This window comes from Pseudopipra pipra, chromosome 2 (assembly GCF_036250125.1).
Source record: "Pseudopipra pipra isolate bDixPip1 chromosome 2, bDixPip1.hap1, whole genome shotgun sequence".
In the NCBI taxonomy this organism is placed as follows: domain Eukaryota; kingdom Metazoa; phylum Chordata; class Aves; order Passeriformes; family Pipridae; genus Pseudopipra; species Pseudopipra pipra.
In genome coordinates this window covers 85,847,538-85,874,007 of record NC_087550.1, presented here as the reverse complement: position 1 = coordinate 85,874,007, position 26,470 = coordinate 85,847,538, and the positions used below count along the sequence as shown (strand labels likewise).

The window sequence follows — 26,470 nt, the reverse complement described above, 5'->3', positions numbered from 1 at the left end:
CAGGGTATGTTATTTTATTAAAGAGGCTGTATGCTGCCTGCTTTTTGGTTGCAAAACAAAATGCTGCAGGTGAACTATGTATCTGGTAATATATCATCATTTAAAACATTATTTTCCGGGGTATGAATAAGCACAGCATAGCATTTTTGCAATCAAAAATTAAGAAGAATTGAATCTTAGGGTCCATGAGGCTATGAGATATCACATCTGCTCCAGGTAATGCCCAGGAATAACATGTTTCCTGTCTTGCCCATCTTTTTATTTAGTAAAGAACTTCTCCCACAAAGACTGGAAAAAAAAATATTTCCTCTGCACTAAGTCACCTTCCCATTATCAGGCATAAACTCAAATTCTAAAAACTACTAGCTGAGAAGGGATGCATATATCCTATATATACATCTCCCTCCAGGTATGCATCTCCCAACATCTTGTTTTCACAAGTCAGACAGTTGATGACATACTGGCTTCCCATGGCAAAGACACCTGCAAGTGGTCACAGCAGCACAGAGGTGAGTTGTTATTCTTAGCCTGAGGCCTGGAGAAAGAGAGCAAGACTTCAGTACCACAGCTCAGAAATCCTCCATCACAGGCTTGTCCTTGCATGGCCATTGACACCCGTATCCCTGGCCCTGCCATCCTGGGGACGGGTAGATGAAAAATCAGCTGAAAACCTATCCCTAGAGTCACAATCTAAAATCAAACACACACACACACACACACACACGCTACCACTGCCAAAACACATTTATTCATATTTATTTATTTTGGGTAAAGGAAGGGTACTGAAGTGTCTAATATTGCAACATCCAAAAAATATTTCTTTGTATTTCTTAATTGGTGTATTTTCTCTTATAAATTGGAAGTGTTTCTAACTGTAGGAAGGCAGCAAGACTGGTTTGGCCATATAAAACCCTTTAATATCCAGGATTTCACAGTACCTTCCAGTAATGCTGTTTTACAAAAAGCCCTGCCTATCCTACATATATGATCCCCATTATCCCATAAGGTAGCATTAGGGATTGCACAGAATAATGCTGCACAGAGCAGCCCTCTTGCATGACCACCTGGGAAGGCAACAGAATATGGTGTACAGAGTGGGGCCGCAGGACAGGCCATAGCAGGTTAGCACTTCTGACACTTTCATGGTTTTTGGGATTGTCTTTTCTTGCCATCCATCAGTGGCAAAAGGAATGATAGCGATAGACCTTTATCATTATACACCAAATATACAAATAAGACTACCTGAAGGTCATGTCTAAGATGATTAGGGCTCCTCACTTAAGTTCCCCATTAATTCTTGGCCCAGAGTTGTGGGGAAGGCTATTTAGCAGGTGGAAATAGAGTGATGGGCTATAAGAAGCTTTGTCTCCATTGGTCTACCCAAGAAGAAATTGTTTCAAATTGTCCCCAAAAGAGCTGTTCCCAGATGGTGGCTCCTAGGCACACCAAACAAGTCCAGATACCTTATATTCTCTCTCATCTCATTGTAAAGTGTTTAAAATACCACAATTACAAACTGGAAGAACTTAACAGCTTTCAGCAAGTTGCTGCATTTCCTTGGCAAGGGTTCCTTAGGTGGGTGCTTGCCTGAGAGCATTTCCCTAATCCATGTACTACAGGGCCAGACCTGCTGGATGTGGGGCAGCATGGAGCCATCCTCTATGGCCTCACATTTTATGCTGTTGATCTGGTACGGACATTCATGTGTCTGGGAAAGTGAGAAAAGGATCCAGCTACAGTACCTTGAAGGAATTTAAGACCCTAAATCTTGAGGCAAGATGGTCTTTGTTGCACTTTATTGCCTTCCTGCAGCTGGGAGGCAGCCTGTGCTGGAACAAGGCTCTTGCAGACTTCCCAACTCAGCAAGAATTCTGACACCTTGCTGTTCAGATCTTGTTGTTCAGACCCTACTGCTTTGATCCTGATGCTCAAAGCCAGAAGCTCAGACCTTACCACTGTGTTAAGGCAGCAGCCCCTGATGCACACAAAAGACCTTGACTTTGCTAGTGTCTGGGCTGCTTGCCTCTCTTTCTGCTCACAGAGCTCAACAGGGCTATGGGGATCCAGCACCACAGTTTCACCTGAGGACTCTGAGCATAACAAGACACGGGAGAAAACTTGCTGCACTCAGAGTCAAAACCTGGCCCCTGCAAATGGTGAAGTTCCCAATCTCCTCTACACTCAGCTGATGATGCTGCAATCCAGCAGCTGCTGTGCCTGGAGACATGGCCTTGCCTCCTGGGAACTGGCTTTCACTAGACTCCCACAGAACTCAGAGGAGATACAGGAACAGAGGCCTTGCAGGATGGAGGTCCCTCACTGCAGTGGGGTGGTGGCTGGGGTAGAAAGTCCTGGGTGGGAAAGGGACTGCGCAAATTGTGATGGAGGGTCAGAATGAGTAAGTGGGAGGTCTGCACCAGAGGGGTGCTGAGGAAAGCTGAGGGTTTTGGGCTTGGCTGGTAACAGGGTGCGTGGAGGGAGTTCAGGGGTTTATTGTACAGACATGATTCAAACAGATTAAGAGGGGACACAATGTGCAAGGCCACAAGGAGGAAAAAAAAGAAAAAAGGAAAAAAAGTAACATTGTGGAGAAACCCCTCTGAAGATCATACTCAGGCACAGGCTGCCTGCCTGTCGGCTGCCTGACTGCCGGCCAAGAACGAGTTTTCCCTGGAAAAAAACCCTCCTTTACTAGCGAGTCCCATTTTTAAAGCCAAGTGTCAGAGGAGGGGCCGGGGGAGCTGCAGCATTTGCCTAATTGTACGTGGATAAAACATCTGTAATTACTCATCAGAAGCTGTTTCTGCACATGTGGGATTGGTTTGACAGGGCGTCTGTTCATGTGCAGGTGTGGTAGGAGGTGGTTTGTCAGTATCTTATAAGGAAGTGACAGCAGTGGTTCACTCACAGACTACAGCAGTCAGACCAGCTGGACCTTAAGAATTTCATAGATAGAATCAAAGAACGATTTGGGTTGGAAGGGACCTTAAAGACCATCTAGATCCAACCCACCTCCCTGCCATTGGCAGGGACACCTTCCAGAAGACCACGCTGTTCAAAGCCCTATCCAACCTGGCCTTGAACACTTTCAAGGATGGTGCATCCACAACTTCTTGTGGCAATCTATTCCAGTGGTTCACCATCCTCACAGTAAAGAATTTCTTCCTTATATCTAATCTAAACTACTCTCAGCTTAAAGCTTGTCCTATCACTGCATGCCTGTGTACAAAAGTCCCTCTCCAGCTCTCTTGTAGCTCCTTTAGGTACTGGAAGGTGCTGTAAGGTTTCCTCAGAGCCTTCTCTTCTCCAGGCTGAACGACCCCAGCTCTCTCAGCCTGTCTTCATAGGCAGGGTGCTGCAGCCTCCTGATCACATTTATGGCCAACTGGGAACATGAAACCTGTAGCACCAAGTAATGCTATACAGTTACTGAGACCAGCTCAGAGGCTTGGACCTTTGAAGCCTTACTGAATGCTGTCTTGCTGAATGCTGTCACTGAAGTAGATTTCTTGCTGGTAAGGTGAGCAAGTAAAGGAGGAGGGAGGGTGAACATCAATGTTAACACAAGCCGCTGAACAACTTATTCTGCCAACGCTATTCAAGTGTGATAGTTGCATGATCCGCGCACAGGACCTGTGAGGCACCTTCACTGGAACCAAAACAGTGCCCACAACTTGGACAAACAGGAGAGAAAAGCAGCTAAATACTATCTACGTTTATAAGCCTGGAGATTCAGGGGCCTGTGTTAGAAGTAGGCTGTAGCAGAAGGAGGATGGTGCAACTTTGAAAGACTCTTTTGGATTTAGGTCTTGCTTTGAAAAAAAAGAAGGAAACCCTAGAAGACACTTGCAAAATATAGCTAGAGACCCTTCAGCATGTGCAGCTTACTCTGATTAAAAGATGCTGAGAAATTGGGCAGATCTGAAAGGAAAAAGTCTCCTTCCTGTCATGATCAAAGTGTAAACCCAGAGACGGTTTTCTTCTCTCCTTAAACCTTGAGAGTTGCTTTTTATGACATAAAGTTAATGTTTCTGTATTCTCTTAAAAATGAGATCAGCAGCAAATACCTTGTCTCAGGAAAGATAAATAGCTTGTTGAGATGACCAGGGCCTTTCATGGCACTTCTGTGCAAGAACATGAAATGATTTACATCAATGAGTAAAATTTTAGCACTATAGCTCTGCTAGAGGACTTTTGAGAGCTTGATACTTGTCTTTTGCACTTCATAACCTTTCCTTACATGATCATGGGAAGACAATGAGATCTCAGTTTCTCGGCTCACACTGAAGAGCTTCTGTGGGTAACTGCAGAGGTCTCGAGGTAGGAAAGGGCAAAAAACACCCAGCCCAGCAGCCTCTGTAAGGGTCTACAGTCTTTCCAGCTGCCATAAGCAAACACAGCACAGGACGAAGATAACCCAGACAGGAAAGGTTTTGAGGAAGGACTACTCTGAAATCCAAATTTTTTTCCAACAGATTTTTATTGATTATTACAGACTGGTGATGTTACTTTACTTCAGGTTCTTTATCCTTCAGACACATCAGACTAACTATATAGCAGTGCTCTATCCTATTATTGGGTGCAAATGAAGGTTTTTATAGCTTCCTTTTTAGTAATGAGCGAGACAGTAGGAAGGGGTTGATTAGGTGACACTATTTTTAAATCATTAAAATAAGCCTGGTTAGTTTCAGGGTTTTTTTCAGAAATAAATAAATAAATCAGGGAGTCAAGTGAAAAAAGAGTACCTATATCAAGGGTTAGGGTTTTTATTAGTTTTATGCCCATATTCTACTAATAAATGTTACAGATCTCTAACAAATTATTCTACAGACTTTCAAGCTGAACACCAAGTTCCTTAAAACAAAGTGCAGGAAAAAAATGTGTTATTGCCTCCTGAATGACATGTCTAGATGATTGTTATTCCCACAGTGTCAATCGTTCTTATGTTTAACTTGATAAACTGCAGGTGCAGCCAGAATACTGACACACAATAAGCAAAAGCTCGTGTCACATTTCTCCTGTCTGCTGTTAGCCTAAATTTACTTCTTGGAAAAGATGATGATAAGGAATCTCTTTGCACAAAGGAACTAGAGCCTCCATATGCCTTGGCAGCTGTACCATGGAAAAAAGATAATACCAACAGGTGCAGAAGAGTAGAGTTCACAATATCGCTGGTTTCTCCTTTATTGCAAACATCCAGCAAAGCAGAATAAATCATTTTCCTGTAGACCCAAGTGCAAATGGAGGTAACAGTGAGATAGACTTGAAGTTCTCAGCTGGTCTCTTTGCCCTAGTATTACCAGACTGGAGTTGGGTTTGAAATGCCCATTGGTGCAGCAACTACTTCAAGTGGTAAACAAAGCAGCATACTACTTTTGACTATATAATTATACTTTCGAAAATGAATGCAAAATTTTTATAGCCTGAAAATACGACTGGAGTTTTTACTTAACTAGCTCCCATAATGTCCCCTCTTTGGTTTAATTATCTTGGATGTATTATGGCCAGTGTAAACAAATCATGTTATTTTTCCCTTCAGTGAAGTATTTTGTATAGATTCATTTCCATATTCAATGCTCAAAAAAGTTGCAAAAAAAGTTTTTGTTTACTTTTTAAAAATATTTTTTTATTTATTAAAAGAACTGTTTCCTTCCTGTACTAAACAGTTTCATGGTTATATTCAGAAGTTAATCATCACCACAGGACAAAACTATTCCCTGTTTTACATTTATTTTTGCTACGAATGCAAAAATATTACTCTTCTGAGACAGTCATGGCAAATAGCAAAGCATTCCAGGAGCCAGACAGGGACCCTGTAAATGGATGTAGCTACTGATTTCAGGCATCATTAGTATTTCTTCTTTCCAGACAACCAAAGGGATTTGGTTCTCTTCCTATCAAAGTTTTGCTTTGATTTTAGCTGGGACAGGGTCAGAACTGATTGAGCTAATAAGTCTCAGTTTGGATTAGAAATTTCAGTGCTATTCTAATAACCTGCTCTGGGATATGAATTAAAAACAGACTGAGCCTACATTGAGTAAGCAAGAGTGAAAATGAAAGCAGATACATTCAGAACTTTTTTTTCTGGATTTGGGTGCACCATTAGCACCCTCCTGCTGTATATATCTTTTTACCTCCTTCATTGCAAAAGAGCCTGCTATTATGTACATTCATATTTCTTATGTGCAAATGTTCATGCACTAGAAGTACACACAGTATCTTCAGTGAAAACTGGTGTTTCTGTGCTGTTGAGTTCACTGGTTCATGTCATAGTCCTGACAAATTAACTGTTCTCTCATCTTTAAAGCATTCTTACAAAACCAAGAAGCTGAAAACACATACTATGGGATGTAGATTTGTGAAACTGGCAGCTTTCTGGAGTGTTAAAGCTTATGAAAATCCAAATCCATGATAAAATGTATGGAATGTGAGCTGCACTTTAGGGCTTTATCCAAAATACACTGAGGCTAGTGAGAGTCCTTCCATTGACTTCACTCAGCTTTGGATCACACCTTTCAAAGAGGTAAAGCAGAGGTTTGAAATGCTTAGCTTGCAGGAGATGTTTGGTTACAAAAAGAAGTTGTCCAAGTTCATGACTCCAAGGGGAAACCTAAGTGATGCAACCTCAGGGCCAGAAGGTCAAAATTACACAAAGAAATTGCACCCTTCGTGTTGTCAAGTTGGCAGCACAAGCAGAGGAAACGTGGAAAGGGAAGGACGGTAGACCAGCCCCAACCCACATCAGAAGTGGAGGTCTATGAGTAGCAATGCTGACACTGGTGCATCTCTATTTTATCAGACTGCTCTCTGCAGACCACGGTGTTTTCCTCCTCCCTCACCCATGGCCAACGCTCTTCTCACGCTGGTGGGAATGGGATTATTTTACTTGGGTGAATTGTGAATTATTGTATTCAGGTGTCCCTGGGAAGAAGATATTTAAAATATAGCACAGAAACAGAACTTTCATACCACAGTAAATGGGAAGAGCAACAAAATCTCTAAAGAGTTCAAGCAACTTAAGTGTTCTAGCAACTGGGGATTGCTTTAAGCATCTGAAGGGGCGAAGCCACAGCCTAGCATCTGCTGGAGACAAGATGGAATTTTCTGTTCCCTGCTTTCCTATGCATTTAAGCTTGTCTCAGAGCTAAGGTGAGCGTTGTCAGCTAAATAACATTAGTCCATCAGGTTTCATTTGGCAAAGCTGTAATTATTTTGATCCTTCGAGAAAGTACACTACAGTAATAACAGTAACAGTCTTTGTTCATCAACATCTTCAGCCTATGTGTCAGAGTACACCCGACTGTGTTTCCCTGAAAGGGGAACAAGGGTGGCCTCTCTGTTCAGATTATCTTAAGCAAACCACCCCCAACGAGCAACTGTGTTTTTTGGCACTCGTGGAAGACAGTGCATTCCTGGGCACAAAGTTCACTGCACAGAAGAGTCATTAGTGAGCCCTTACGTGAATCCCTTCAAGTCTCCAGAAGGTCTGCAGCAAGAATGCATTTCTGAAGCAGCTGCTTAAAGATCTGAAGGAAACTTGGCTGGAAGAACAGCCACATGATCCTGCAGCCCCTCGAGTATTTTTGGCTTTCAGATGCTAAGTCCAACGTGACATGACAGCCTTACACAACCAAAAAGTCACAATCAACCAACAGAGTAAGTGAAAATTAAACAGAGCGGGGGAAGGCGATGTGCACCCACCTTTCCCTTTCTTCTGAGTTTTTTAGCTTCTAACAGTTCAGATGAGAGTGAAAATATCCCACAGTGACTCTGGCTGTGGTGCAGGGCAGCACAACAGCTGCAAGCAAGTTGTGCTGAGCATGCATGAGCACTGTGAACATTTTATGTCAGGGCAGACCCCTGGGCACAGCCAGCTCCAGGCTTTCAAAAAGTTTGGGTGAGTTTTTGTCTCTAGTTTTAGCTCTCCAACATCACGCTATCACTTTAAAAATCCCTATTGAAATATAGCCCCTGAAAAATATCATTTGCAGGTCATAGAGCTCAACAGAGGGCTAGAAGAAACTATCACTTTGTCGTGTGACAATTGTTGTCACTCTGCTCTTTGTCCCTATCCTTATATTCTGGAGATGTCACCCTATTCTCACTGTAGAACACAGGTACAAATAAGGGGAAAGGAGACAAAACGGTAGGGGCTGACACTCACGCTAATTGCTCTATTCCCAACCATATAGCTAGAGCAAGATACATTTGCACTTACCCTAAATCCTATTTTCACTGTCAAAGTGGTGTAAATAAATGGTAGTGTTGGCGGGAATAAGGACTATTTTCTTCAAAGAGATAAATTTATCTCTCTGAAGTTCACAGAGTACAGATTTTTCTTTTCCTGATGAAATTTGGAAATTTTAACCTAACAGTCATAAGAAAGTGAAAGACAATGACTAGATAATTTTGTGCATCCTAAAGTCTTTAATTTAATCATGGATCATACTTCATGAGATCTGAAGATATTATGTACTATTCAAAGGTATGCATGAATTTCTCATCAAACTGCAGACATCTGTCTGTTCTGCTTCAAACAAGATAATTGTAGATTATGGACAACCATTAGATAAAAGAGTCATCTTCTGATTTATCAAAGTTTGCAAAAGCTTCCTCACAGCAGAAATAATTCTGAGTTAACAGAGCAACAAAAAATTTTAAATAATTAGCTTTCTCTGAGAGCCAAGTAGTCTGTATTTTAAAGCTAAATATCAGTTATTTGAAAGTAAATCAAGTCTCTGATGCTCAGAATTTTAGCTCAACTACTGTATTGCTTAGTAAAGTCCAAAATTTTTTGAAACTGTTCACGAATATGTTACATCCAAAATTATGACTTTTTTTTTTAATGGTACTTTAAAGCAGTCAGTAGGTACAGGCAGAATAATCTGATTACCAAAAAATTAATTAGTTTCTTCTCTGTTGCATTAAAGACAAAGTGTTGGAGCTCTGGGTTGATTTACAGAGCAGAGAATAATATATGGCTAAACAAAACCAATTCACATGAAGGGGGGAAAAGCTGTCTACAGTCTGTGAATGACTGATAAACACATAAAAAGCATTTGTAAAAGAACATGTAGCTTTGTTCCTTTCAAAATTTAAGGATAAACAGTAACAACTGGTTAGCCCAAGTGTTGCTGGAACTGGCGTGAGAAGTTTCTCTTGGAAAACACAGGCATCTTTAGTTTAGGTTTATAAATTATTGAGATATCTTTACTTAATGGACAGCATTGTCATTTGAATTTTTTATACCTGTAAACTGTTTTTAAGGCAGTGATCTGGGCCCATTCTGAGCAAACAGCTCTGTAAACAGACCTATGCAAATAATAGGTCTAGGAACGAGGGATGCAGTCTATTTCCAGGAAAAAAAAATGAAGCTATATAGCAGAGAGCTGTGGCCCTAAAAAATGCTTCAGCATTTAACAGACAAAGCAATCCTACAATCACCCGCACTATGTAGCAAAAGAACAAAAACAATCCTTGAAGGCAAGTCCAAATAATGGGCAGCAACTGAGATTGCTTTTTTCCCTCCATGCAAGAATTTGTTACCCACCAAGTGCTGGGTACAGTTCTGGGACTCCACTTTTGGAATACAGTTTGAAAGGAGGGAGGCAGTACAGAAAAAAAACCTCAATGAAAATAATTCAAGGGCTGGAAAATTGTCTTACCACAAAAGAGATCAAAGCTATTTCATCTATCCCATTTTTAAAAGAAAAAAAAAAAGGTGGAGCAATGACTCATTTGCTCTGCCACCTTCACAGGTGCTTGAACTTAGGAGAAAAGGCATAACAAAAAGTGAAGGCTGGAAGCTGAAGCTAGATCAATTCAAAGAAGAAATACAGCCTGAATTTATTTTTTTAAGTCATCACATTTATTAAGTACCGAAACAAACTACTGAGGACAGCAGCCTGGCAATGTCTTCTTGACTAGAGCTATCGGGGGGACATCTACTTAGACAAGGTGCACTGCTCAGTCTAAATCTTGGAAAACTGGCTGAAATGTGCAAATGTGTGATAACAATGTGAGAGATCGAGTCAAGATTCCCCCTCAAGCCCCAAAGGCTATCAAAGTCTGGCTGTAAAAATTTCCTTTTGGTCCATGACCTCAAATTCATTTGAGGTTAATTTTTCAGCTCAGGAAATAAATCAGCCTCAGTACCAACTGGAATTTGGTTTTTCAGACCTTGGCTTTGCAGATCTTTGATAACAACTGAGGAAAACAGAAATGGTTATCACAGTAGAAAAACGTTGTTTCAAAAATCCTTACAGTAATCTGTTCCTTTTGGACCTATAAAGCCTCTAGGAGGCCTAGGTGAAAAAAAACATCTAGTTATGGAGAATTTTTAGCACATTTTCATGCTTTAAAACCAATGCTTCTGCCAGCAATTTTCATTGAATACTGTTATTTATAGAGCCACTTCAGCAATGAAATAGGAAGCTGTAATCACACTCTACATGCTTTGGCAGCCCTTCATATGGGCAGGATGTCTGAGAGGTACTGTATTCAGACTATCTTTTTTTTCCTTTCTAATAATAATGAAAAAGATAATAAAAATCTGTCTTCAGAGCTTCTCTCTAAAAGGGGAGAACTCATTAGCTGAAAGACACACAAAATGAAAAGAGCTTATTACTCTTTTGTGATGAAGATATCAAGTTTAGCAAGACATTGTATTTTAATTGGATTTTCCAGCAATAAAAGAAGAAGACTCTCAAAACAAACCCTCCAAGGGAGGAGAGGAATTACTCTGCTCTTTCCCTTTGAGCCCCTGTGGCCAACGGGATGTCTCTGTCTCTTTGACCCCATGATTCCAGCCTCAGTGGAACAGCTCACTCACCCTCCCTGCAGAGGAGGAAGCTGCTGCTGCTGGTGACTGCTGGTGCCTGAAGCCTCCCCTCCCAGTCCCAAGCTGCTGAACCTGTAGAAATGCCGTCCAATAGGCCATGCCAAACAGGAACTTAGTTATCTCTGTTCCTCTCATCAGCCCAGCTCTTGTTTCAAACCTGAAAGGCCTGAGCCCCTGCTTCTTGGGAAGCTGCTAAAAGGAACCCTTCTGCCCAAGAGGAGCTCACTGGGTTCGGGCTCCTGCCCTCAGCACTGACACGTGCATAGATGCTCTACTGCAGCACAAACAGGGATAATCCAATAGCCTTGCAGAAGAGAATTAAAATCATGCTGTGGTTTTAATTCTCTGTGGGGCATAATAAGGGATTCTGGAAAATTAATGTAGAGTGGCTTTTCTTCCTTTTAACAGAGTATGGTTAAAAAGCTCATGGCAAGCTGCTTTCTCACATAACTTTATATCTTTTGTTCTTTAATATCTTTTTTAATGACAAAGACAATGAGATCGACTGCTCCCTCAGCAAGTTTGCAGATGACACAAAGCTGAGTGGTGCAGTTGACACAACAAAAGGAAAGGATGTCATCCAGAGAGACCTGGACAAGCTTGAGAAATGGGCCCACGAGAACCCCATGAAGTTCAATAAGTCCAAGTAGGGTGCTGCACCTGGCTCAAAGCAATCCCAGACATGAACACAGACTGGGAGAAGCAGTCATTGAGAGAAGCCCTGAAGAGAAGGACTTGGATGGAGGTTTTGATGAACAAAAAGCTGGGCATCAGACAGCAATGTGCTATTGTAGCACAGAAGGCAAACCACATCCTTGGTTGCATCAGAAGGAGCATGACCAGCAGATCGAGGGAGGCGATTCTGTCCTCCTTGTATTCTGCTCTTGTGAGAACCCACATTGAGTACTGCATCCAACTCTGGGACCCCCAGTGTAAGATAAGCATGGACCTGTTGAAGTGAGTCCAGAGGAGGGCCACAAAGACTGTCAGATGGCTGGAGCATCTCTCCTCTGAAGACAGACTTAGGGAGTTGGGATTTGAGTCTGGAGAAGAGAAGGCTCTGTGGAGACTTTATAGCAGCCTTTCAGTACTTAAAGGGTGTTTATAAAATAGATGGAGAGAGACTTTTTACACAAGCAGATAGTGATAGAACAAGAGGGAATGTTTTTAAACTAAAACCACCAAGCTTCATTGTGTTTTCCACATGCGTGCAAATGAACTATTTATTATTATCTCATCTGGACCATTTAAGTTAGTGAAGCTGAAGCGTGTGTGACGTGGCAGTTGAGCCCAATTAAGCAATAAGCAAAAAGATAGGAAAGAGATGCAAAAAGGTGCTATGAGGAACAGTGAGAGGGAATGGAGAAAACAGCATGACTGCTAACATCCTCAGTCATATAATCTTCAGTAAATGCAAGAGTTTCATCAGGATCTTATCAGACGTCACTTAGAATGATTCCTTACCACTTACCAAACACACTGGGTTCTAGTGCTTGAACAGCCTGTATATCCAAGACAAGAAAAGCGCTATGTATGAAATCTGATGCACAGAAAATTATATTCTCTGGGCTTTATGACCACACGGCCTTTATAAAGATATACCCTCTGAAGTTATAACCTTCATGTATTTGGCACATGTGAGTGCTAGAGTGTACACAACACCAAAGATGTCCCATGATGGCTTAAGACAAGTGACCAAGTGATGCATAAATTAGTACTTACCTGTTGAGAATCTCCTAAAAAACAGAAAAAGGACTATATGAGGAGTGTCTCCAGATACATTAGGTCCATACTCAACACCAGACGAAGTTATGTGTGATTGTATGTAAAGTTATTCTATTTTTTTGATTGCCAGTTGCCATTTAGAATATTGAGAGACGTTCTGGCCCCTAGCTGAATTCATCCAATGCCACTGCAAAGTGAAGTTTGCCTGGCACAGACTTTCAGATAGTTTGTTTTTTGATTAGGACTTGAAACATTAGCTGCATTTGAGTGCATCACACACAGACAGCGTAGAAGGGAAGGAAAAACTGCTGTCAACATGGTCAAAGAGAAATATTAAAGAACTGACTTAGTAAAGATTACCCTGCCCTGGTTCTATTCTTCCATAGTAATAAAAGAAGACAAAAGTACTCCCCATAGTGTCTGTGGCTACATCTGTATTGGTAGCCACATCTGTATTGTGGCAAAATAGGCATGAATCTATAGGTGAAGGGTTGGTGCTGAGGACCTAAATTTCATTTATGTCTCAGAAAGTGTTAGTGTAGACTATGCCTTGTCTGGTCCTGTGGACCCAGCAGCCGTGAGAGCGCATTTCTTGGTTTAATTTGAGCTGGAGGTAAAGTTTGTACATTCGGAGATTCGGCTCAGACATACACTTCTGTTCCACCTTAAAATGTACCCAGTAAGACTGGAATCAGCACCTACAAATAGTCACATGAAACTGAGGAAAGGAAAAATGTGTGAAAGATTAGCCCCACATGTCAAAGAAAAAATATACAAACTTGCAACTACAGCCACCACTAGTTAAGAACACCTGAATAATTGTCCTCAAGGACAAACTGAAACAAGTCATCCTCTCTACCAGGGCAGATCCAGAAAAAACTGTCATGGATAGTCTGAAAATGTTCACTGCTTAGTGGGTCTTGGGAACTAACAAGGACAATGCACAGAAAAAATCAAGGGGAAAAAGAAGAAAATTCCTTACCACATGGTACTCAAAAACAAGGTTATTAATTGATATCAAAGCCCATATTGTTCACTGAAATTACTCAGCTTCCTTCTTCAGAAGAAAAATGTTACAGCACTGTACAATGCTCAGAAGGGAAAGAATGCTCTCTAACAGCCTGACAACCCTTCTCTGAGAAATGCTAACACATCACAGGTCACTGTGGTTACAAAGAGCAACAGCCCTCAGATTCTTAAAACAAATAAGAGTTCTAATTGTAAGGGGCTGTGTATGTGTGACAGTTATATCTGATTTTTCAAAGAAGATGTTTCTCTCATTCTAAATTCACATTTACTTGTTTTAAACTCCATTCGTTTCCTGTTTTTCATTTTTACTCATCTAGGAACATTGTTTGGAGGTAGGCACAATGCACTAACTGTTGCCCAAACTTGCATTTGAAATGAAAAGCCTGCAGCCTCACAAAACAGCAAATACACAATGACACAAGAAACTCTCCTTTCATTCCCTTCCTCAGTTAAAGTCAGGGATATAGAAATTTTTGCAAAAATATTTCTACTGCAAAACACATCCATTAGGTTGTAAGACTGTCATTAGGATACAAGATTATGCGAGGATGTGGTGTGTGGAGTAAGAACCACAGCACTGCTGCTGAAATGCAGCAAGATTAAAGTTAAGGCACAAGTCAGTGATCATCCCAGGAAAGCTCAGATGCCCTCTACCCTAAGTCCCACATCCTACCTTCCCCAGTCTACAAAGACTTGCAGGTCCTGAGCAGGTGATGGTAGTTTTGCTCTCCACAGCCCTTCTTGGACTTTGTGATATGAACCTGTCCAGACACCTGTTGAACCCAAGAGAATACCAAGTATTCACAAATTCCTGCTTCAGAGAGCTCCTGGCCCATGACACTTCATTTTAAGTGTTAATTTATTAGAAGAAGGTTTTCCTGGACAACTGGGGACATTCTAGTTAAAAACAGACTGAAAGAGGCACCCTATAGTATCAGGAAGACCAAGGGCTCATTGGGGATACAGGTAAGCTGAGTTAAAAATTGTGGTCCAAAACTATCTGCATCTGAATATCTTACCAGATCAGTATTTGACCTGGCTTTTGATAGTCTACTGTTAATATCTACCAATGCAAGCTATTGGAGCTATACCAGTTTCTATAAACTGGTTGACCACATCAGTTTCTGTGTATCTCATGATTCAGGGAAAAGAACACTGGTCAGCTTGTGGTCAGGGCACTAATCTCCTGTGGGTAAGATACCAAAACCCAGCCACAGAAACCCACTACAGGTACCCAAAGCAGCCCAATCTTTTGACCAGGAGCTTGCTGAGTATGTGAACCCAATATAAGAAGGGAATGGGCTCCCAGTAGCTGGTAGGTTACGGCTCCTGGGAGGCACAGATATGGAGTTTGTGTACCTCGGGGCCAAGCTCAGCACAACCACCAAACTGTCCATCAGGGAGTCTTCATTCCTGAATTCTTTATTTCACCTCAACACCAATCATAAATTTTTGTGAAACATAACAGTGTCTAAGGACCACTCACCTAATCCGCTTTCCTGAAGGGTTTAGGCAGAACTGGGTGTCTCCTTATCAATTCACAAGGTCAGTTTTCAAAGCTAATGTAGGTCCTTATTTTATCAAGATGCTTCTGAAAGGTTTATCATCCACCCCATATCTGCAACCCACCACCTGCAACTACACATAGGCATGCCACGCTAGGGCCAGACCCCAAGGCACATGACAGCAGCCAGAGCACTTGGCTGACTGACGCTCATCCCTCAGCTGACTAGCCAGACAGACCATTATGTAAAATTCCTCAGAGAGCAGTGAGGCATTCCTGGTCAGACACCAACAGTCTGAGGAGCAGCTGGACACAAAACCCAAAACCCACTGCAGGAGGAAGTGAGGATGTATGAACAGACTCCCTGTTTTCCCACACACTTAGAGAAACTCACTCCGGTTCTCTGCTCTGCCAGAGTCTTGCCTGAGCTGCTGCAGGAAGAGCCATTAGTGAGCTTAGATATCCTGTGCTTCTGAGCCTCCTAGTGTAACACACCACGAAAAAGAATTTCAACAAGAAATTGTATCTGCAGGGTGAGACACGGGTTTATATATTAAATTAGCCCCTTTCAGTGCATTATGAAATTTTAAAATAAATGAAGCAAGACCATACAAGTACAAGACTGCCAGTTTTGAAAAAAAAAAGTATTAGAAGTTATGAAAAAAAGTATAAAACATCAGCACAAAAAAAAAATAACCAAATACTTAAGGGGCTCTTGCTTTCAACAGATTGTAACTGGGTCTATTGTTGAAAAAGTCAGGTCTGTGACTGAAACTCAAGCCATGTTTGAGGGTATTTAAGGCTCTTCCTTAAAGAAAATAAAATTTCTTTACCTATTAGTGAGTGTGTTCAGCTGCCTCATTTCCTACAGAAGTGCTACCAAAGTGTCTCTGCCTCTCCCCCCCTTACCAATTTTCAGAAGCTTTAGCTTTGAAGCACACAGCTGTATATCCACATATATCCCATGGCTTACTCTGGGGTATTTTCCAATTGCAGTGATATCTGTATTCAACGCCCTGTAATTAGCCCATGGCTCTTCACAACTGCCAAGTAAAATTCTCCCTGCTATTGGTGAGACAGAGCAAGAAAAATTAATTACTGAATCAGGAAATTAGAAGATAATTAGCAGAGATTTATAAAGATAAATTTTGTCTTTGAAAAGGTAAGAAAAACATATTGCCAGAGCTACCAAACAGGTAGAAACTATTCTTGCTTTAAACAATCCCCCTAACCACAAGCCCTCCTGCATACATTCCTAAATACAAATGGCAAATATTCAGAAGTGCTTTATGGTATGAATATTACTGATGATAAGTGATACCATTTGGACAAATATTTCTGCCTCCAGAACTCCAATTAGTTTTGTTAAAGCAAATTCCTAAATTACCCATCTATCGTGAGATCTCCACAGTGTTGTGAAATCTGTGGTGGCTTCTGTAGCATGAACTATACTAGGAACTATAACTAAATGTCCCTGTAAAGAGCCACAAAGATCAAAATTAACAGACACAGTTTGTAAAGATAAACCACTAGACACCACAGGCGTGCAAACACTAAAATGGCTCCTTCATAATCATACAATTATTAGATGATGTCTCTATAGATGAAGTTACTGCCTCAACTACACTCATGCCTATAGGTTATGATTAATGTCTGACTTAGAAGAAGCTGCAGTTTAAGAGCAGTAATAGTTTGACAGTAGTCTGTAGTGCTAGATCCTGAACAGTTACATCATCATAGGTTGGACTCAGTGATCTCAGAGGTCTTTTCCAACACAGTTGATTCTGTGATCTCTCCCATTTGTACTTAAAGAATCACAGAATCAGTTAGACTGGAAAAGACCTCCGAGATCATCGAGTCCAAATGACCCAACACCATTTTATCAACTAGATCATGGCACTAAGTGCTACACCCAGCCTTTTCTTAAACACCTCCAGAGACAGTGACTCCACCACCTCCCTGAGCAGCCCATTCCAATGCCCAGTCACCCTTTCTGTGAAGAATTTCTTCCTAACATCCAACCTAAACCTCCCCCAGTGCAGCTTAAGACTATGTCCTCTTGTCCTATTGCTAGTTGCCTGTGAGGAGAGACCGACCCCCACCTGGCTAGAACCTTCTTTCAGGTACTTGTAGAGAGTGATAAGATCATCCCTAAGCCCCTCCTCTCCAGGCTAAACAACCCCAGCTCCCTTAGCCACTCTCCACAGGACTTGTGCTCCAGACCCTTCACCAGCCTTGTTGCCTTTCTTTGGACAGGCTCCAGCACCTCAATATCCTTCCTAAATTGAGGGGCCCAGAATCGGACACAGTACTCAAGGTGTGGCCTCATTAGTGCCAAGTGCAGGGGAAGAATCACTTCCCTGCTCCTGCTGGCCACCCTGTTCCTGATACAGGCCAGGATGCCACTGGCCTTCTTGGCCACCTGGGCACACTGCTGGCTCATGTTCAGCTAGCTGTCAATCAGTACCCCCAGGTCTCTTTCTGCCTGGCCACTGTCCAGCCACTCGTTCCCCAGCCTGTAGCGCTGCATGGGGTTGTTGTGGCCAAAGTGCAGGACCCGGCACTTTTTCTTGTTGAACCTCATGCCGGTTGTCTCAGCTCATCTATCCAGCCTGTCCAGATCACTCTGCAGAGCCTTCCTACCCTCCAGCAGATTGACACTTCAACCCAATTTGGTGTCATCTGCAAATTTGCTAATGGTGGACTCAATCCCTTCATCCAGATCATCAATGCCCAACACTGATCCCTGGGGGACACCACTGGTGACCGGCTGCCAACTGGATGCAGCACCGTTCACCACCACTCTCTGGGCCTGGCCATCCAGCCAGTTCTTACCCAGCACAGAGTGCCCCTGTCCAAGCCGTGGGCTGCCAGCTTTTCCAGGTGTGCCATGAGAGACAGTGTCAAAGGCTTTGCTGAAGTCAGGTAGACTACATCCACAGCCTTCCCCTCATCCACCAGGTGGGTCACCTGGTCATAAAAGGAGATCAGGTTGGTCAGACAGGACCTGCCCCTCCTAAATCCGTGCTGGCTGGGCCTCATCCCCCATCCATCCTGCAGGTGCCATGTGATCACCAAAGATGATTTGCTCCATAACCTTGCCAGGCACTGAGGTCAGGCTGACAGGCCCACAAATTCCCAGACCCTCCTTCCAGCCCTTCTTATGGATGGGCCAACTTCCAGTCATCTGGGACCTCCCTGGTGAGCCAGGACTGTTTATAAATGATGGAGAGCAGCTTGGCGAGCTCTTCTGCCAGCTCCCTCATCACCCTAGGATGGATCCCATCCGGTCCCATAGACTTGTGAGGATTCAAGTGGCTCTGCAGGTCACTAACTGCTTCCTCCTGGATTACAGGGGGGCTATTTGGCTCCCCATCCCTGTCTACCAGCTCAGGAGGTCAGTTGACCTGGGAACAACCTGTTTTATTATTGAAAACTGAGGCAAAGAAGTTAGTAAGTACCTCAGCCTTTTCCTTATCTTTGGTAACTATATTTATATTCCCCACCACATCCAATAAAGAATGGAAGTTTTCCCTGCCCCTTCTTTTGCAATTAATGTATTTATGAAAACACTTTTTATTATCCTTTACTAAAGTGACCAGATTAAGTTCTAACTGAGCTTTCACCTTTCTAATTTTCATTCTGCATGACCTAATAACATCCTTTAAAACTTTGTGAGTTGCCTGCCCCTATTTCTAAAGATGATATACCCTCTTTTTTTCCCTGAGTTCCTTAAAAAGCTCCCTCCTCAGCTGGGCTGGTTGTCTTCCCCACCAGCTCATATTTTGGCACATAGAGACAGCCTGCTCCTGTGTCTTCAAGATTTCTTTCTTGAAGTATGTCCATCTTACTTAGCGTATCTTTTGGCATTTTTCACCTTGTACCTGCGCTATTTCCAAGAAAATGGAAAAATCTTACATATTTGTGATGCTTGTGTTATGAATTAAACATAGTATTCACAAAGCAGTTTAACCAATCCAGCTGTTCTGCTCAAAAATCTAATTGTGAATTTATAAACATATAAAACCATAGCAAAAAATGTATTTCTAGAACAAAATGCTGCATTCCACTACTTCCCTGAAAGAGGACCTCTTTTAGAGGAAAAATCACCCATAAAATCCCTTTATGACACTTTAAGAAACAGGATCTGGCACCACATGTCAGACTTTAATTTCTGCTTTGATTTTGTTTCAAACAAACCAGTAAACTTCCCAGCACCCCCACTGAAGCAGCTCCCACATCATGCAACTGGAACTGCACTCTCCTGCACTCACTGCCCTCATCCTGCTGCTGCTCCTTGCAGAACACAAAATACATCCCAGCTGTGCCTCACACCATATGGGACAGCTGCTTCCCTGCACAGTAATTAACAAATTCATGCTAATCACAAATCCACAAATCCAAAAGAAGTCATGTAACTGTACTGGCTTCCTGCCACTGGACTGAGATGAAAACGTATGCTTCAAGTCTCCCAGTCTAATGACAGGCAAAAAAATGAGATTTTTAACAAATTATCCCATAAACAAGGGAAAAGAAAATACTATACAGACTGATACAATGCCTGAGACCAGAGCAAGCCTCTGGATTTGGGGCAACCTGGAAGCACCCCAGCATGAGCAAGTCTCTCTCCTTTATAGTTGACTAAACATTTCTCAGGGGTCATCGTATCAGTCAGGGGAAAACAACAGCACCACTTCTAATCCTGCTGGAGAAGAGCTCCATGTAAGCCACTTCCATGAGGCTGCTGAGAACTGCAGCACAGCTATGGTAGTAGATGAATGACGCTCTACGTCATTCCCCAAATCCAAATCTCTGGTGGCTCAGCTACAAGCTGCAAGACCACAGCAATAATAGCAGAAAGCAGTTTCATTGGAGCTGACCTGAATTAAATAGCTGGGAAGTAGTGCAAAAAAAAAAAAAAAACACCAAACACCCAAAAACAATGAAACATGAAAAAAAAACCCTGCTGTCCCTTTGTGTGAAGCAAGAAGAGACCATAGCCCAGTCTATTGAAAAAGAATAATCAATGCTGTTGTCAATTTAGAAATTACAAGTTATAAGACTTATGCCAAGATGCTTTATTAATTAACACAGAAATGCAGCAGATTGATTTTCTATGTTACATTAAACCAATAATTGTAATGATATGGGTAAAAAAGGTGAAGTTCTCTGCTACAAGCAGTTGATGTCAGAGAAGAGAAATGGTTAGAGGCAAATTCAAGCACAGCATCCACAGGGTGTGCTGGAAGTGTCATAGATCAAATAAATGCAACAATAATTAGCCCTCCCAAGAGAGTAAAAAAGTCATGAGTTTATGCAAATCAGTAAAAGGCAATGAGCATCAAACAAGACCTCTACAGCGTTGAGCTGACTGACCCTGCAAGCCTCTGAAGTGATATATGACCATGAAAGAAGGATATCTGCTGTTGAGGAATGGAACCTGGGGTGTGGAGGAGGGAAGCGGTTCTGTGTGGAGATGGCTAGGAAATGGCAAGCAGACTAAAAAAACCTGTAGAGGACAGATGCTCTCAAGCCCTCCTTTATCCTGTGCCATGTAACTAATGAGAGGCTTTTATGACACTTCAATAGCCCCTGGATTGGGTACCTTTTGCACTTACTGATGGTCCATTTTAAAAACCATCTTCTCTGAGAAGTCCAAAGCCCCACAAATCCCCACTATCAATTAGCAAAGTCCTATCCTCTGTACTTGTTTTACTCTTTTTTATAGGCTCCTGAAATACTACAGACTTGGTACCTAAACCCGTTGAATGTTGCAGAAGGATTTCTGAAGTCTAAGACTCCTTTTGATTGGTGTCATGAAGATGACTTCAAAACAAGGAAATGCATGCAATAAAAAGTCATTACTCAGCCAGAAGATATTGTACCCTGCATAGAATCAGGTTCATCCCTTCATTTGCTGAACAGGAACACAATTTTTATTTTATTTTGGGCTTTTTTATCTTTTCTCATCTAAAGACACCCCTTTTTCTGCTCTTTTTGACAGGAAAATGCTGAGTGCAGTTATATTCCTGCAGAGATCAAGAAATTCAGTCTTTTCAACAAGATCACAGGATCAGGGCTAAGGCATGGAAATGAGAGGAGTATGAAAACCCAAATGTTGATTTATGGCTGAATTTTTATGTTCAGTGTACCTTAGAGTGAATGGATGCTTTTGGCAGCACTATGCAGCTTTTCTAATGGACACAGAATGTTTTTTTCTTCTTCCAGGCAAATTAAAATGTCAGTGGAATCATTTCTTTTTCCTATTTGATCTGTTTCTAGCTGGACACACAGATTTTAAAGCAACTGATGATACTACAGTGACCACATTAAAAAAAGCAAACATCTGCCAGTCATTACCACACAGCTTTCTGAGGTTTCTGAGATAATGCTTCATTTGTCCCTGCTCAGAGCAGTGACACACAGTGTGCCTGTTGGAAACAGTAGGATTATTGCAGTATTCTGTCTCCTTTGCACAAAAATTGTAGGAAAGGTCGTCTAACCTTTGCTACAGAGATTTCAGCAATTTTCTTTTCTAAGTAGGACAGGCTGACAGGGTTCTCTAAAGCTTTTGAAGAAGAAACCGGGTCATCACTGTATCAATAGGCAAACTTTATTGCACTATTAACACTGTGGTTATATTTGCTCAATTTTTTCCCCTTTATTTTTAATGGAATGAAATAAGCTGAAATTAATATGGTTCCAATTGTTTCCCTTAAAAAATATACTGGCTATGTGGCTATTTAACAAAATGTACAAAATTACAAAAGTAAATTACCAAAATCCCAGCAGTTTAATCTATACTGTGAAAGAGCAATGGCTAAATCTTAACTGTATGAACCTTAAGGCTTTCTGCTGTAACAGGATTTAGTAATAACTTTTAATTGGCAGTTCAAAGTTAATCCTCAGGGTAAAATGTGATCTGGCAAAAGCAACCAGTCACAAAATGAAGGAAAAAAAAAAGAAACAAACTATATTAGTCTGTGGAGTTTTTTCTCAGTATTTTTACAGCTATTGTTACTGGGAAACATTATAGGAATAGTTGTTGCATTGTCTCAGACTAATAAGGCTCTTCTTCTGTGATACATTTTATCTCTTTTGTACTTTATTTCTCTACCAGTGAAAAAGAGGGCAAAAGTTTAAATTTCTCAGCTCTAGTAGGCTATAGTTTTATTTAACACACCTTCTGAAGGCAAAATAATAGGCAGATCCCTTAGACTAATACTCTCCTCTACCCTTTTTTTCCCTTGACATCATGCCACAACCCTCAATTTTTCCTGTTTCTACGTAAACAGCATCTGAAAGTTTTGCAGTCAGAAACCATTTCTTCCTCTAGATTTAGCTGTAGGAAAAACCTGTAACACAGGCAATTCTTCTGGATTGGACTCACTAGGATCTAAATTTCAGCAATTCTGTCATCCACAGTTTCTCTTCTTTTTTTCCAGTGATGTTTAAGACTAACTCACAGTGGTCTGCTTAACTTAGAAGAAAGCATACAGATGCCTCAAGAGAAAACTGATGAGGTCCAAATTCGCCTTCTACCAATAGATCAAATTCTGCATTCAAAGCTAAGCTTTCAGCAGCAATTCAGGAGTTGCCCTCTTAACTATTAAGAATTCTGATGGCAGCATGTGAGAAGACCAACACTTTCTGTGAGAATTCAGGTAGAAATTGTCTGGTTTTCATCTATGATCGTATTAAGAAAAATAAAAAGATTATATGTTAGCTGAAGCACAACTCTTGAAAGTCACAGCTCTTTAACACCTAATTCATATAAGTAATAGATTTTATTCTAAAAAAATATATACATATAAATATTCCCCATTAAAAAATTATGTAACTACATTTAAGGAACTAATCCGCTGGCCTCCTGTTCTAAGTTTCATTGAAAACCAAACATTTGTAGCTAACTTATAAAACCTCAGGCTCTTGGGCAGTGGGGCAGGTTTACCCTCTTCCTCATTTAGCAAAAACAGGGCTGAGCAGAACAGACCAGCCCATTGTTGGTCTGCAGACTGCTCTCTTGCTGGCAGACTACTACAGCAAAGTGACTGGAAAAATCACAACAGCTTGTTAAAAATAGAGCCAACATGAGTAAAATCCATGAAAAGGAATGCTTCAGAAAAGTCATTCATTTTTTATTAAATCATTTTACTTGAGAGATGTATTCACTCCAAAACATCAATGTGTTATCTCTGAACGCAGATATAAACATACTTTTTAAACATGCAGCTTCATGTTTTACAGAACATCTAGTCCAAAAAGTAAGATTGAACTACTTCCCTTACACATAAATTGAATATGAGATGCAAAAAAAAAAAAAAAATACATTAACAATTGCAATAAGTTTGAGTCCCTAAAGAATCTACAATCTAAAAAAAGGTAAAACAATCTCTAAAATATTAAATACTCTAGGAAAGGTTAATTTTTGAGACAATGTAAAGGTAAAAGGGAACACAACTAAAAAAAAAGATTATTATAATATATATTCCACGTGTCTCACTGATGTTTTAAAATGCTGAACACTCAGGGACACATAAACGCTATCCAGAGACCCTGCACTAATTGCAAAGTTTTACCAACTTTTAATATGTAATATTTTATTGCACATATTAAAATATATCCTCACAAAATAACAGAAGTGCATTAAACTATTGAAGAAAAACATTTCTTGTAGAAAAATTGCATTTTACCTGCTCTTTTGAAGAATTCTTGAAACGGTTCTTTTGTTTGAAAATAAAAACCTACAAAGTGGAAAAAAAAAAAAGAAGGTGCACAGATGTTAAAAATAAAAGACCTGCTTCAACTGAGGGAGCCGCAAGATCCTGGTGCTTTCTGATGAGAGAGTTTATTTGGGTAAATGACTGTCGCTGTGGAATGCAGTTCAGTTCTTTGTAGTAAGCATCTCTGGATGGGGAGAGAGTGACATTGCATTCTGTGCACACTCATAAATGAAGCAGGAATTCCCAGATTTGCCATCATGTGATTTCAGTGAGGAACTCTACTTACTCCCAACACCCGTTACTTTCTGCCCAAACACAGCTCTTCTGAAGCCGGAGATGGTTGTAAAAAGTGTCAAAGAGAGAAAGAGTACACAGATCACGATTAGCTTCACTGAGCAGGCACTTCAGGCACTGCTCGGAGTTCAGCAGGAGGCAGGAGGAGAACAGAGCAGAAGTACCATTGTTAAACTGCCATAGAAGTTATAAAAGAGCAGATAAGTTCTGTTATAAGAAGTTATAAAAGAACACTTCTCACTACGAAAATCGGGTGACATTTTTGGGGGTTGGGAGGTGGGAAATTCACTTTTTCTGCCATCAGAAATTACAAACAATATTATCCTGACAAACACTCATTCTCTTCTTTATCCTGGAATTTCAAAGATTTACAAATTCCACTGCAGTACTCAATGTGATGATAATTAAGCACCACATGAGCCAAACTCTTTTTGTCTGTATCAGACAAAAAAATTTATAAAAGATAATATAAACTACACTCTACATACAGTATATGCCACTAGACAAACAAATGCAACATTAATTTCAGAGCTACAAGCAGAGTAACACAATGGAAAAATTATACAACAATCATTCCTCACAAAGAGAATGGAGCTATTGACATTTTGCCTTGAAGAACTGCATGTTATTAAATAGCAATGATGGTTTCTGCTAGCTGAACCTTCCTAAAGAAGAAATTGTTCTTGAAAGATGAGTAACCATTTTTGACCTTCTAAGATTCAAATCAGAGATCAACAGTTCCAGCTTTCTCAAGATTATCCATGATGCCATGGATACTTATATCCAACGTTCTCATCTGATGCGCATCGTGGATGTACATCTATGGCTTGTCTCCCTTATTGTTAGGGAGAGGTGCCTACTAGAGGAGTCTGGTGATGAAATGGAATAAGGTGGACCATTGTGCAATTTCTATTAAATTGTATCATTTGTGCTATTGCTGGAGGTACTTAATTGTACAAAAGTGTGTTTTTCAAAGCTTGTTTTGTTTTGGTTTTTTTCTCCATAGGCTGTAGAGCACACGTAATAGATGTTCTTTTATTGTAAAACAGGTTCCAGTTTAATCTGATTGTCTACAAACACCAAGGTGACAATAGCTTAAGATACAGGAAGTTATTTACTCCCCCGTAACTCAAGAAGTGCCTGTTCATGTTTTGTGAAGGCAAACACCTTTGTACCTATCTCCAGTATCACAGTATAACTACTCCCTGAGTGCTGCAGTGTAGCAATAGATCTGCCAGCATGAGACAGATCTTTTTAATCACAGAAAATATAAATTCCATGAAAATATTTACAGGTAGATTACAAACCTACAGGTGTTCTTTCATCCAATTTTATACACACGAGTAAAACCAGTTCTTATTTCAAAGATTATTCTGATAAGAAAAAAAATACAATCCCTTTATTAAGATAAATTATTCACCTTCAGCTTTATAATACATTTGTGTGTCTACTGCTTAGATGCTTCAGCCATGGCTGAGGATCCCAAAGCTGGAGATGCTGTAAAAGCTCAGAAAAAGATGAAGTTTCCCTCTTTACAGATGATGTAAAATGCAGAAGAGAGCAAACAGAATAAAGAGCAAGTAAGACATCACTGATCTGTATAGAAATTGCAGTATTTGCAGGGGGCACACATCAAGGGGATGCAGACTATTCTGTTTACTGTAGGGGTTCACCAAACACCCATTACCTCATTTAACCTACATTTCCATGAAGACTTGTGCTACATCACTGAGATAGCCATATTAACAGTGGAAGGCCAGGCAGAAATCCAGAGAATTAGTTAAAGGAAATTAATTGGAGAAAATTAGAGTCATGCATTTGCATCTGTTTCCTATAAACCTTTAACTTGCCATAGAAGTGAGGGCATTTCCTGGCAAACATAGAACTAACCTAAAATCGACATATAAATTTGCTATACATTGGAGGCCATTGGGCACACAGAAGCTACAAACTCTTGCTGATGCCATGGACTTGCTGTGCTCTTCCAGGCTTACTGCAGCTGCATACATTACCAAGCTGGAAGAAGCTACAGCGTTTCCCTCCCAGGTTCTAAAAACCCTGGAAGACTCAAGTCTATCCAGATGAGTGTACTGAAGAAATTAAATGAAGTGATTCTCACCAGTCTGCAGCAGCAGCAGAAGGTTGTCCAGCATCAAAAATAGAACCTAAAGTATCCTTAGGCAGTACAGATAAAGCTGAACTTAAGACACTCAGGATGCATGGGACAAAAAAAAAAAAAAGGGAAAGAGATGAGCACCTTTTGATAGAAAGAGGTTTCCGAAGTAGGCTAGCTGCAGATCCTGTGCAAAGAGTAGCTGAGCAGCTGAAAGACTCCTTGCTTAGGAAGGAGAAGAA

General features: G+C 40.9%; 1 protein-coding gene across 1 annotated transcript in view; it reads right to left on the bottom strand.

Annotated features, from left to right (window-relative positions):
• The window catches only part of OCA2 (OCA2 melanosomal transmembrane protein), a 201,691-nt gene extending 175,221 nt beyond the window's left edge, over positions 1-26,470 (bottom strand). Inside the window, exon 1 of the mRNA XM_064646226.1 lies at positions 23,792-26,470. The gene's annotated coding sequence lies outside the window, so the exon portion shown is untranslated. The remainder of the gene's footprint in view (positions 1-23,791) is intronic.